General features: G+C 46.8%; 1 protein-coding gene across 18 annotated transcripts in view; it reads right to left on the minus strand.

Moving 5' to 3' along the window:
• Positions 1 to 13364, minus strand: part of Eph (Eph receptor tyrosine kinase) — a 93443-nt gene that overhangs the window by 18239 nt on the left and 61840 nt on the right. The gene's annotated exons all lie outside the window — the stretch shown is intronic.

A 13364-nucleotide genomic window follows, 5' to 3' on the forward strand; every position in this document is an offset into this window, starting at 1 on the left:
TTAATAGTTTTTAGCGAGGTTTGCGAAACTGGATTCGTGCCGCTTTTAAAGTAAGCACACGGTGCGCTCTTTTGCGATAGAATATACTCTCGCTCGCTCGCTCGCTCGCAGGTGTAATTGGGTTAATGGATATCACACATCGCTTTATACACGGATATGAGAATGAAAATTCAGGATCTATCGCGCGTCCTCTTTTATCCCGCTTTATTAGGATAGTTATTTTCCCTATTTCCCTACCAATCGATATCGTCACGTTTCGCCTCGGGGATTATTAAGTAGAGAAATGAGAAAAACACACCACTATCTTCGCCACGTATTTCGACGCCTCCACTCTGAGGTTCTTTATCGTCTGGGAAATTTCATTAGGACGGTAAAATTCATCCTCCCTTTCGGCCGCTTCGTGGCCGTGTCTATGCCTGCTGCTTTCATCCTCGCTGCAAGCTACGAAGAAAAGACGGAAGAGAGACGCGGCGTCGTTAACGCCGCGCGGCATTTAATTGGATCGCGCCGAGAGTCGTCCTCGTTTTAATGCGCCGCGTCGATTTTTCGGCGAGACGGATTTCCCACTGGCGTGACCGTCCCGTGAAATTGCTCGTCGAAATTGAGAAGAAAGGCGATTAGCCACTGCATTATAATCTCATTGCAATCCCACGGTATCGTTTCCGTGAGCCCTGCGTGCACAGGCAGCGTAAAACATTCTTCTCGTTTTGACTTTAAAGCCAGAAGAGGAGAGATCGCCTCTTATTTGAGATTTACATCCCAAGCAAGATTTGTAATGTAGAAAAAGTTGTAATAGATCTTGTGATTTGTCTTTGAGAATTTTTCTCAATACCTTTAGTAAATTGTATTATCAAGCTTTCCATGCGGAGTGAAGATTGAAACCATATAACATAATGCTATGGCTTAATGTGGAAATATCATTGGGTTTAGCAGAGTATATAGCATATAGTCTCTTTCTTAAACGTACAGTTACTCGATTCCATTGAGTTATGACCGGTAGATTGTGCGTATCGCGCAATCGACCGACGATCGCTCGATGCGACGAAAACTATGCCGTGGTTAGCGTCTTTGTGGTTAAGTATCGATCGCGCCGCCCTCGCCTCGCCGTCTCGTAGCAGGTAGACGTGTCTCGCTATTTTCCGCATTGGCGGCGAAAGCACGAAGCGAGAGAGCGGAGAGAGCCGGCACGTGCAAACCACCAACTCGGTTTTTCTCAGCCCTCGCCTTCTAGATTCTAGAGGGTAGCGACGCCACCGTCCGGATGATGAATCGCAAAATTGTATTAAAGCGTGACATTCCATTTGTACTATTTCTCGCACGTATCCTCGCATCGAGGTAAAAGCTTCCCGAGTCTCTATTTTGTGCACCTTGTGCACCGTAAGCCTTTGTTGTAGGATAATAAGCAAATATCCTCGTCCGGGCCGACTTTTATTACTCTAACTAGCTATTTGACCTGGTTTATTTTTCATGGTTAGGCATCTGTAATTTGCTCGAAAAAAGCAACGCTGACAAAAGGCAGCACACTTTGGGAGCCATATGGTTGACGTGGTCGAAACTACCTGCGAGCTACCCTATGGTGCTTTCGCTGCTATCCTAAAAAGAAAGCATTTGCCGCCCATGGCTCCTTTCTCGCAGATCAAATCGTGGCAAGTAAATAAATACGAGTCGATGGCGATGGTGAGTCTCAGAAGTAAAGTCAATAAGCTCAGAATGTGTTCGCGCGCGCCATCGAGATGAGCAGAAAAAGAGGAGAACTAGAGATAGACGTGGGATGCTGCCACCCTCGCGGATGGAGCGTTGCCCCTACGCCAGTAATATCGCCACCATAATCGCAATTCCGACGGCGTAGCCGGATAGGGAGGTTAGCGAGAGTCTGTAGGAAGACTTCCACGAGCAGGAAGGGGAACGCTACGAACTTTTAGTCCGAGGGGTTCGCGAATCTTAATATATATTGAGCTCTCTCGCGCTAAGGGGGGGGGATTAACCCTCACCCTCGGGTTGCATCGACAGGCACGTAGGGCTCTCTCCTCTCCGTCGAGGTACGTGCATCCGGCACTACGGACCGCTCTCGCGACGGACACGTACCGCATCCAGACGCGATCGAACTTTCCCCCGTTCTCCTTACCATCACTTAGCCGACACCTTCGGGAGAATCGAACGCTAATTGTGTTCATGATGAAATTACGAGGAATAAAAGATCGTTATTAGAGAGGTTTAAACCTGTACTTAATATTAATTAAAATTAATACTTTCAATATCGGTATTAGATATATATGAGAAAGAGAGAGAGAGAGAGGGGGGGGAAATGTGTGTGCATGTGATGTGAACAATACTATTGTAGTTGGAATTCTAAAGACACGAGTAATTTCGGTAGATAAGTAGAGGAGCGTAGAAGCAGTAGTGAGCACTTCGTCAATTATCCTCTCGTAGGAAGTTCATTACTTCGAGCACGGTCCGACTCGTGAAATGGTCGTCGCTTTAAATACAATGGCACTGATATCGTCCGCGATATAATATAGCGCCCGGACGAGGGTAGTTCGTCCATTACGGGCGAACAAGTGCACATATGTGTATCCCCGGGCAGGGTGGGCGGCCATCCCTCGGACACAGGGGTGGTTACGCCACGCGCCAATCGAAAACTTTATGTAACCGTTTATTCCGCGCACCCCAAAGCCGATATAACCGTATTTCGGGGCGAAAGATTGGCAGGAAGGCCGTTTAAGGAGCATTTCCACGGCTCCTCGGTACTTAACCGAGATTCCTCTTTCTCTTTCTCGTATGTACGTAAACGTGTGCGAATATATATGTACGCGTGTATGTACGCATGCGAGGGGAGAAAAGATCGTCGGTAAAATAAGGAGCCCGGGGGTGTGAGAGAAGGTGTCGGGTGAGAATTTATTTCTGGATTATTCGAGCCAGGGAAATGCTTGTGGGGTGCGGATCTCCTTTCCAGAAAAGGACAAATCGTTCTCCTTCGCGGGATCGAAACGCTGTTGGGAGAAGCAATTTCCAGCCGCGAGATTTACGACGCAAAGATCGACTCCTCGTTTCTTACGGAGGGATCGCAAAATTCGGCTATGCCAATATCCGATGACCTAACCCGATGTTTCTATTTGCCGCGTCGCGCGGGCCTGAATTGTATCGGGGATGATACAATGTCTTCATGAAGAAAAAGAAGTTCCTGCCTAACGAAAAAAAAAATTATCCTCCTAATATTTCTCAGGTAATATAATCGAAGAAGACATCATCCTAGCGACTATACTTGATTTATTATGTACATACATTAAACGACATATTATGTATGCTCTTTCGAGAATTCGTAATCATTCATCAAAGAATCTCATTTTGATGTTTACAGGAAGAATCTGCTTCACGCTATGACACGACATTATGATACTTACAATTAATGACCGCCGCCTATATCGCCTTCATTAAGGTTCTCGACGTGCCGGGAATATCTTCCTAGGATTCAAGATTATTTTAAAGAAACAGGTTTTCGAGCGTGCCCGTCTTTTTTGTCGAAATCCATCGTCGATAAGCTGCTCGCTACTTGTCGGGGCGGCCGACGACGGCTCGTGTATCTTATGATAACCACCCATCCGTAATGAGCTTAACCGTCGTCGTAATATTTCGAGTTAGCGCGGTGCACGTCGTCAGCGTCGCGTGTCAGGGGGGGCTGAACGCCCCTGACGAGACAGCGCACGTCACGCGGTAACGAGAAGGGCCGTACGGGGGCCACGTGGACTGAATCAGACAAGCTTGAATTTCCCCGCGAGTCTCCCCGCTCGAGAATCTTTCGGAGATTGAAGCGGCTGCACGATAGTTCAAACCCAATTATCGGCCACACAGATAGGAAGAAGATTAAAAAAAATATGTTCTTAAGAAGAACATTTTATATAGACAATATGTGGCGCGCTGAAAAGTAGAGCAATAAATTTCAATTTTCCTCAGAATTATTAAGTCTTTCCATATATGAGATACACAAATACAGTTCATATTTTTGTTTTCCAACATAATCCATTTTCATACATTTTACCTAAATAAATATATTTTTTATCATCGTCTTGAGTATTGATTCTATTACAATGTAGTACTTTTTTGTAATCCTCCGTCTCGCGCGATTGCTAGTCAGAGTTAATATACCTAATCATACCGCGTAGTCGATACAATTTTTCCTATCGCTTCGCAAAAGGGTCCGCCCTCGCGCAACTCGGCGTAGTTCTATGCTAATTCGCACATTCACCCCGGTTAGTAGACGGAGGAGAGGCGTCAGCTTTATAAAATCGTCACGAATTAGCCGGAGGGTCCGCGCGCTCGTCGGGGGTTGGGTTTAATATCGAAGGACTCGGTCGAGCGGCGGACTCTCGACACACGCCCCTGGACCTGTCAGTTTGACGTATCGCAGTCGCAGGAATCCATTATATAGTCAATTACTCCACGTGATAGGGAACGCGGCGCGCAACGGACCGCCGCTCTCTCTTTCTCTCTCTCTCCCTCTCTCTGACACCCTCCTGTGCATTCACGCCGAGGCTGCGTCGCACATACATGTGCATATATAAATTCGTTCCACGCGCGCGAAACACGTCGGTCAAGTGGAGAATGCGACCCGAACGCACCCGCTTCGTCGCATCGCGGATGATTATCGCCGAACGGGATCTAGTCCTGATGATTTCAGTTAAAGGCGCGTATCGCTCGCCTGACGTACGAGAGCGCGCGTGCTTTGTGCTCCGTCACAGTGTGGTCTGAATCTGTCAAATGCGGGACAGTAGATGGAGAATATCTTTCACCGTTCCTATCTCTCTGATCAAGAGATTTCATTCTGTAATAATATCCATGTTTCTTAGAATTGAAGATTCGAGTCAATCCCTACGTCGCGCGTCGTTGGAAAAGCTATCAGGCAACATCGAGAAGATAAAAACGAATCGACGATACAAAGGATTCGTACATTATTAATCTGATTTGCATAAATGATACAATACTTTCGATAGCTGAGAAATTTCGCGTCATCTTTTTTGTGAGCGAAACTAAAGGCTAATCGGTTTTGCCAATCGATATAAAAGCAAAAAATCTAGGACGTCGTTCCTTGAAAAATCGCTCAGATCCGTCCGGTCAGTCGTTAATCCATCCGGTCCATCCCTTATCTTGTACTTTTCTCGTGACATCTCAACGACTGTGTCTCGCGGGAAAGTTCGGCCAACTTTAATAAGACTTAGAAACAAGCCCCGAATCTCAACGTCGTCGTTTCTTCTCGCCCACCCTCCATTTTGCACCGTCGATATATTCCGCTGCCTTTCCCCCGAGTCCATTATCTCTGATCCTGCGGTACGAAATTCTCGTGGAAAGACGCGCGTGGCACCGTCGAGATTTCAGATGAAAGCGCATTAAGCTGCGAACACACACACACACACACACACATACACACATCTATGATACACGGACATATTCGTGTATCCCGCACACGGTAAACGGCAAGGCATCGAGAAGGAAACGAGGAGTAAGGAGCCACTCGAGGACTCGCGTCAATAAACAGAGTCTTGTCTAACGACGCGGTCCGGATGACGGATATACGGATCTGAAAGTAGAAGAAGGAAGAGTGACAGAGAGTGAGTGCGAAAGAGGAAGAAGCAGAGCGGTTGTGCGTGCAAAGAGAGAGATGGAGACGGAACGCGGCAAGAACAAGAAGTGCGCGCGAGAGGGAAAGAGAGAAAGAGAAAGAGAGGCAAGATAGGAAGAGAAAGAGGAGGAGGAGGAGGAGAAGGAACGAATGCGGAGGCAACGGCCTGCAGAGGCCCCGAAGGCCGTTCACATGAATACCAGTCTTTCCATTAGTACTCGAATGGAGCGGAGAGCCCCGGCCCAGGTCTCATCTCGATGCATGATCGATACTCGCAGATCCAATCTTACCCGGGCTTCGCGATGCTGGCTGGACCACCGCGAGATACAATGTAACCGGTGGTACACGCTTAACCCTGTGTGTTACTCTCATTGCGCGTGTCTTACAGGTAGGATATCCGGCGTGGTAACCACCGGCCGACCGGCTGGCTGTAAAAGATCGTTAAACACGATCTTCTTAAGATTTCTCTCTCTCTTTTTCTCTCTCTTTCTCTCTCTCTCGATCCTGGCATAGTCTATAAACGAACGCTTTACCGATACCGATCGAGATATATCTCCAGTCTAGATGGACTTCGCTCTTTATACGCGATACGACGAGCGTATACAACCTGAACTTCTTTACTTGGGTTACACACAGCGAGCGAATATAGCACAGAATTTCGAGGTCAGCAGTGGAAGCGCAGCGAGGCGCACACGTTAAGTAGAGGTATTCGCTAGGGATAGTATCAGGCCCGGTATGCACTCGGAACGATTCAATACGTGAGTATCGTTTCGTTGAAACTATACTTAGAGAAAGATTGCTACTTCATTGATGCGCTCGCGAGATACTTGGTACGGAATGATTACATGCAGGGAGTATTTCAAAATTTTGTAGAAATCGCATCCTGTGGCAATAGTCGGGAACGTTTGCAATTATCCTGACAATTTTCATTGCCATAATTAGTTCCTGCTCCATAAAATATGTATTCTTATAAAAATTCCATTAAAAACGCGTTGATGAGACAAACGACGATAAAGAAATACAGCGATGAAAAATGTGTAATAATAAATGTTTAGAAGATTGATAAAAAGTCTTCAAGTCTAGGAACTCTATTGCATTTCCCTTATATCTCATCGCGGTGTAATTCCAAGTTCGCTTCGTCAATTTTCTCGAGTTTAGAGTTAGAACTCGCTTTCGAGCGCGCAACAAGCTGACGTAGAATAGCTTTCTCCGGAAAGGGAGGGTTCTAATACGAGTTGCCGATACGACGAGACGTCGGGAAATTCGTGAAGAACCGCGCGAGCGACGAGAAGAGGAAGGGTCGATCGGCGTTCCTGACGTCCGTTCGGACGAAGGCTCCCCGCTCGCACCTTTCTTCCCTCCTTTTCGAGCGCGCAGAGTCAGGCTTTCCCAAATTGACTTTCGCTCCGACTGTCACTTCTATTCCGCTTCCTCCGCACGACCCTCGACTACCAAAGAACGTTTGGTATGCGCGTCTCGCGCCGAGGGAAGAAAAGCCGGCGGAACACCTCTCTCTCGTCGCTGCTCTCGGTCGGTCGGTCGGTCGGGCTCCTTATTTCAGAGCAACGCCACGTCGGCTCCCCGGGATGAATCATCGATCCTGCGTGCGTACGTGCGTGTGGATTTTCGTCTCGCGCGCGCACGTACATATACGAGCGGCATGCCAAGAGCTCGGGATATAGTTGCTCGAGATTCTCGTGCTAAAGGTCCTTTGAGGGGATAGAGAGAAGTGCACGGATGCGGATCCTACCGTTCAACCCTCCAACAAATTGGCAATCCACCACTGTGAAGAAAGAGAGAGAGAGAGAGAGAGAGAGAGAGAGAGAGAGAGAGAGAGAGAGAGAGAGAGAGAGAGAGAGAGAGAGAGAGAAAGCTCATCGAAGGGTCGGTCGATGTTTGTGCTTCAATCCGCTCGAATCGTTATGTTTTTCCTCGCGCTAAATGTCGCATGGTCAGTGATTACGCGAGTTATTACGAGACGCCTTCGTTCGCGGTTCTTGCGTTATCATCCGATCGCGTAAGAAATGTTACGCTTCGTGAAGCTTAATGATACATTTGCCGATAAAAGTCTCGGCTTATGCTGTCACACTGATAGCGTAATGACATAAATTACTAATAGAAGCGTCCAGCGGTATGACGGTATTAATTAGTACTAATTAGTAGAAAAGGTTATAAGTAGCACCCTCCCAATTATTCACGATGATGTGACACAGCTGAGGCATCTCTACCGTGAACGACGCTGCCGGTCCGATGCCGAGATCGCTGGATAAGCAAAGGAAGAACGCACGATCGATCCCGTTGGCTTCAAAGCGACACCGTCCCGCCGGCAATTGACGAATTCAATTCCCAACAACTCGCGACGATCCGTTCCGCCTGACTAACGGACTTCCCTCCGCTGACTGTAAAGTTTTCCGAGAGGCGGCCGCCTTGCACGTGAGCTTACGGTTGCTTTAACCGTTTCCTCTCTTCTTCTTATCTCCGTATCCTGTATCCATTTATTTGTCGTCCTCTCTCGGCGCGCGGAGCACGGGGGTCGATGAAAGGGAGACGAGCAGAACGGAGTCGCTGCGCCCGTGACACTCTCTCGCGTCCCGCCGTTCACCCTCTTCCCTCCCTTCCGCCTGCCACCCCTTTCTTTCCGCTGTTTTCCCCATGGGCAACGTGGTCACGTACCGGTCGTCATGGAAACCCGCGCCAATCGAGATGGAAACTCAACCGTGGGACGCTCTCCGTCCTCCTTCTCTCTCCGCTTCTCTCTCTCTCTCTCGCTTTCTCCGACATCCCTTCTCGCCCTCTGTCCCTCTCCCTCTTCGCCAACGTGCCAACGTATTCGCATCCCGCTCTCTCTGTCGTTTCCAAATTATCTCTCGCCCCATCGTGCTCCTTCTTACCACCCGGCGGCCTCTCTGTCCTCTTCCTCCGATCGCCCTCGCCGCGAAATCCTCTCCCAATCGCCCTCGCGCACCCTCGCTTCCCAGTCGCCCGGTCTCGTTAGTTTAACCCACGCGCGCCGAATCGTAATGGGAAACGTACAGATGCATTAGGAGAGGCTTTGCCATCCTAATAGATATCTCGTCGGTAGGCAGAGCGCGCTCGAAAAGGCACTACCGGTTTCTGTGAAACTTTTTTACCTATCCTTCTTGCCAATGAGGTCAAAATTAGGAGTAGAAATATAGTGCTTATTTTCTGTCGACAAAATTTACACATCTTTTGTATGTATATAATATATGTACTTATAATCAATTAATAAGTTTTATTATTTCCATTTTATTAACTCTCGCACTGTCAACTTATTTAACAATAGATTTAAACCTCGCGAATATGAATTTACCGAGTAAGTAAGAAGCACCCAGATGCATTATCAACGTTTGTCGAACGCATCGGGCAGATCGATAAAGACGGCAGACGATCGTGCGGTAAAGAAATACACGTATGTATGTACGTCGTCGGCGTACCCCAAACGGCCCAAACGCGACATCGACTATGCAAGTGGAGTCTGCAACCTGGCTCACGTACAATTGGCGTCGTAAAATGCGGCGACGAACGAGGCCCCGTACATCTTCCGGTCCGCGTTTGACCCCGCCGCGGCCGTGCCACGACTTCTCGACCTCTTCTCCCTGACGTATTCCGCACGCGATCCCATTAATTCATCGTGAATTCGAGATCCGTCAAAAGGGGAACGACATCATAAGCCCGGATTTATGCCGCTGATGCGATGCCGGTGTGCCCTACCTGGGGCCTGGGGCGCGCCCGTCTTCGCCTGGGAAACAGATGGTAGCCGCAGATTTCGTATTCACCGCGGTCGCCCGTCTTTATGATTTTAATTCCTAGAAACTACTTTCGGACTCGGGTGCGCTGCATCTTACGAGTAACATCCACGTTTCTGGAATACGATTTCGTAGCGAGTCCGCGGCTTGAAAGTTAAGCCGCCGAGACCGATGCAACGCTACGATTTTTGTGATCGTACATTAAAATGACGGAAGGTAAGAATCTCTCTTATTGTTAGTCCAAGATAAGAAAAGTGGAAGACAATTTTATCGATGTCTCGTTGAAAATTAGTCACTGTTTTGTTTAGCCACGCTTTCTAGAACATTTTTCGTTTCATTTTCTGTCTTTACAGTATGAATGTATATGATTGTTCTGCTTTAAGTGCAAAAAGCAGAGGGAAACGCAGCGAAAAAGACCGAACTATTCACGATTAGTCGCGCGTGATAGCATAATAATCGAGTTTCATAGACACGACATTTGTCCATGTCGCGTTTGGCAAGCGACATGACAGCTCGATGACAGTATCAAACACCCAAATTTCTGGTCGTACAATTCCAGGGGCGATAACACCGGGAATCAATATTTACACAAGACGGTCTATATACTGTTCCCGCCGTTGGACGAGGCTTTTATTAATCCTCATGAAAACGGAAGGCGGCCGGCGATGGAGATTGACACGCGTACATAATGCCGCGCGTGCACTGGTTCCCAGGAACTGTACGACTGTTGTGCAGCCGTCGTGAGTTTGTGACCTGGCCACCACTTAGGCTAGGTCAGCATTCGTCCACGATCTACGAGGGATCGATTTATCAACGATAGGGTTCGCATAATGATTTTGGAATTTCTTTTTTCAAAAAAGGAAGAAAAGTGCTCTGCTCAAAGAAGCCGAGTTTCCGCCAAAGAGATCATTAATCTTTCACAAGAAATGTACATTTTCGACTATTCCCAAAGGACTATTAAAAATATTTTAATTATCGGTATGGATCGTGAGAATTCTCTCATCCCGTTCTATACACGGTTTTGACGTATACAAATTGAAAACCAAAATGTGCGCGTTATTACACTCGGCGGTTGCAAATATTTGTTCGCTGGTACGAATCATTTGCCCAATCGATTGTAATCGCTGAAGCACATCGACAAATCGTCATCGAGGTTTCAGCCATCTGCCGCGAAATCTCACCCCTGCAGGAATAAACACCGCCGGATAGATATTGCGGTCGTAGAGAATGGCAAACGAAGCGCAATCACGTTTCGCAGGATGGCACGTGTCTCGGCAATCATGTAGATTCGTGCAGAGCGAGTACGGCCGTGATTTAAAAATTAAATCTTAATCGGACGGAATTCAAGCCCACGCGCTTCGCGCTCGCATCCACACACGCGCACCGATGTAGAGATGCACATATGGTTCGGACTGGATAGGCTATAGATCTCTTCTCGCTCTCCTCCCCCGTTCTCGCTCTCGGCCCCCCTTCTCCTTGTCGGTTCACTCTGCCTGAAATATCTCAGCCAGTTAAAACGCTATCAGTTCTAATAAACGATCATTCGTCTGTTTCGTCCTCCCGTCGTGTCGTTAATGTCGAGGAACACGACGAGGTGAGGGTGGAGAAGGGACGACTTTTTTTAACCTGCATAGTCACTCGACGCGCGAGAGAGGGAGAGATTTAGAGAGATCGGTCATCCAGATGCCGAGATCGGCGGCGATGATCCGGCGAGCGAGCGTGATGACGATCATCGCGCGGGTCAATGTCACTATCAATAAATAGATAACACCGCGAGAGGAGCTCGCGCGTTTGTCGATGTGAATCATCCCGAGTCATCCCCATGGTTAACAGATAAGACGATCTCCCGTTATGGAAACAAAGGGCGATTATCGCGAATCGAAATTACGAGGATCGCGCGATTTATTAACGCGGCTTAATCTCACCGTACGCAATCTAGTCGCCGCGTTATTTTAAATTTATACGTAGCGCGATTTACAATAAGGCTTACAGCGCGTGATGTAATCTAATATAAGTAAAATAAAATCTCACCAAGTTAATATTCCTAAAATTAAGAAAGCGCGATAAAAAGATTACAGAGAGAAGTAAGAAAGTAATTTTACAAAATACTTTGTAAGATTATTTTCAGTCTGATCTTCCCCTAAATTAATTTCGACAAAACTTTGCAATCTTCGCATAATAAAATTGTACCGCAATTTTTAGATTTCTTTTAACAAGAATTTATCTTTTATTACTACGGAAGATTTAATTTTTCCACAGTCTGCAATAATGTGAGTGCTACCATCGACATTGACACTCAAATTATCACGGTGTCAGTCGAGCCCGAGCTGCCGTAATCTCGCGTTATAAAAAAAAATCAACGGTGTCGATTGACATTTGTCAGCTCTGGCGAAACTCTGAAAAAAAAACCCACCTCGTGAAAGGCCCCGCGGGCGGCAGGTCGGAAAAATCGTGCATTATTTGTCAAAGAGCACGGTGGCGCGCTTTCGAAAAAGTCGATAGTAATCCACCCGTGAGGTCATAAAATGCGGAAAAAAGCCCCCACGACCGGGTAGGAAAAGAAGCGCACCGGGAGTGATTAATCCCGTGGAAACGGCTCGCCGCCGCGCCACGCCGCGCGACTCGTGTGACCGATGGCGCGTACCAGAATAATCCAACCTCCATTCAATCATTCGGCCCGTGGGATTAATTTCAAGGGATTAGCATTAATTTCGTTCCGCGCGCGAGGTCACTCGACTATCTCCGAGGTTCGGGTGGGAAGAGAAAAGAGCACCGACGAAAGCGAAAACGGAATTTCAGAGATTTCCTGACCGTTCGACGCGGCAACGGTGACGAAGGCAACGCGACAAGAATTTCGTCTCCGTTTTAAGCGTTACCAACGAATCGATCGTGTTATCAGAACGCGCATCTGTTACATACTCAATAATAAAAAATGTACCAGATACGCATTTATTCACAAGGGAAAAACAGCATTACGTCTAGGTTCCTTAAAATCTCGCTTAAAATAGCGATGGAAATAGTGACCCAGTCGAGCCAGTTATCGAAGAAAAAGTGTATCCTTTTATTTTTTCACTGAATAAATATATCTTTTGATAAGTAATAATTCAAATAAATTATTACTTATTAAAAAATAATTTATTCAGTGGCAAAATAAAAAAAAAATATAAATACTACCATTTTGTACATAACGAGGTTCTATGTTACGTTAAAGTGAACTCGTCGTTGCCGTTTTTTACTTAACGTCGAGAAGAGTGCTCGATCCCGTTGTTTCGCGTGCGCGTACGAAAAAATTTACGAGGCGGATTCCCGAAGGCTCGCGATTTTCTGCACGGCCCCGGATAAATAGCTCTCGATCGCCGAGAATGAAAGACGCCGTGGTAACCGACGAAGGCAAATAATTGGATTGGCTTCCGTATAATTAGTACGCGGGATTTAACGAACATGAAAAACGCGTCTGGCTCTGAGAAGTCATATGCACGTAAAGTTTATTACGTGTAGCGCGTCGTTCTACCCTTTGTAATTCGACCGATTTTCTTTAATTAGGAACACACTGAACCATTATTTTCTCCTTTTCGTACGGACGGGGTGTACTTTAACCAGCTGCTCGTATTCGGAACTATTACGATTAATTTTTAATAATGGCTGGATCTTTTTGTTAAATATACGAAAAGTGCACGTAAACGAGAATACAATAAACGACTCGCCGAGTTCTTAATAATTAATCCAGAAATGCTTAACGATCGTTTCGCAAAGAAACTCGGTTTTACGACTCGCGCGTCAATTCAACTTAATGGTTTTACGTTGCGTGATAAGTGAATGGAGGCAAATTTTCTTAAACTATCTAACGAGTAGGTAATAACGGGAGTAGAAAGGGAAGAAAGAGAGAGAAAGAGGGAGAACAGACAAAAATAAATCTGCCTTTTATGATGCGGTTCATGTTCACTGGATATGGAATTTTATGGTTCTCGCTCTTTATCTTATCA

This window comes from Temnothorax nylanderi, unplaced genomic scaffold (assembly GCF_030848795.1).
Source record: "Temnothorax nylanderi isolate EJ_2023f unplaced genomic scaffold, tnyl_v1.0 TNYL_tig0011_pilon, whole genome shotgun sequence".
NCBI classification, from domain to species: Eukaryota; Metazoa; Arthropoda; class Insecta; order Hymenoptera; family Formicidae; genus Temnothorax; species Temnothorax nylanderi.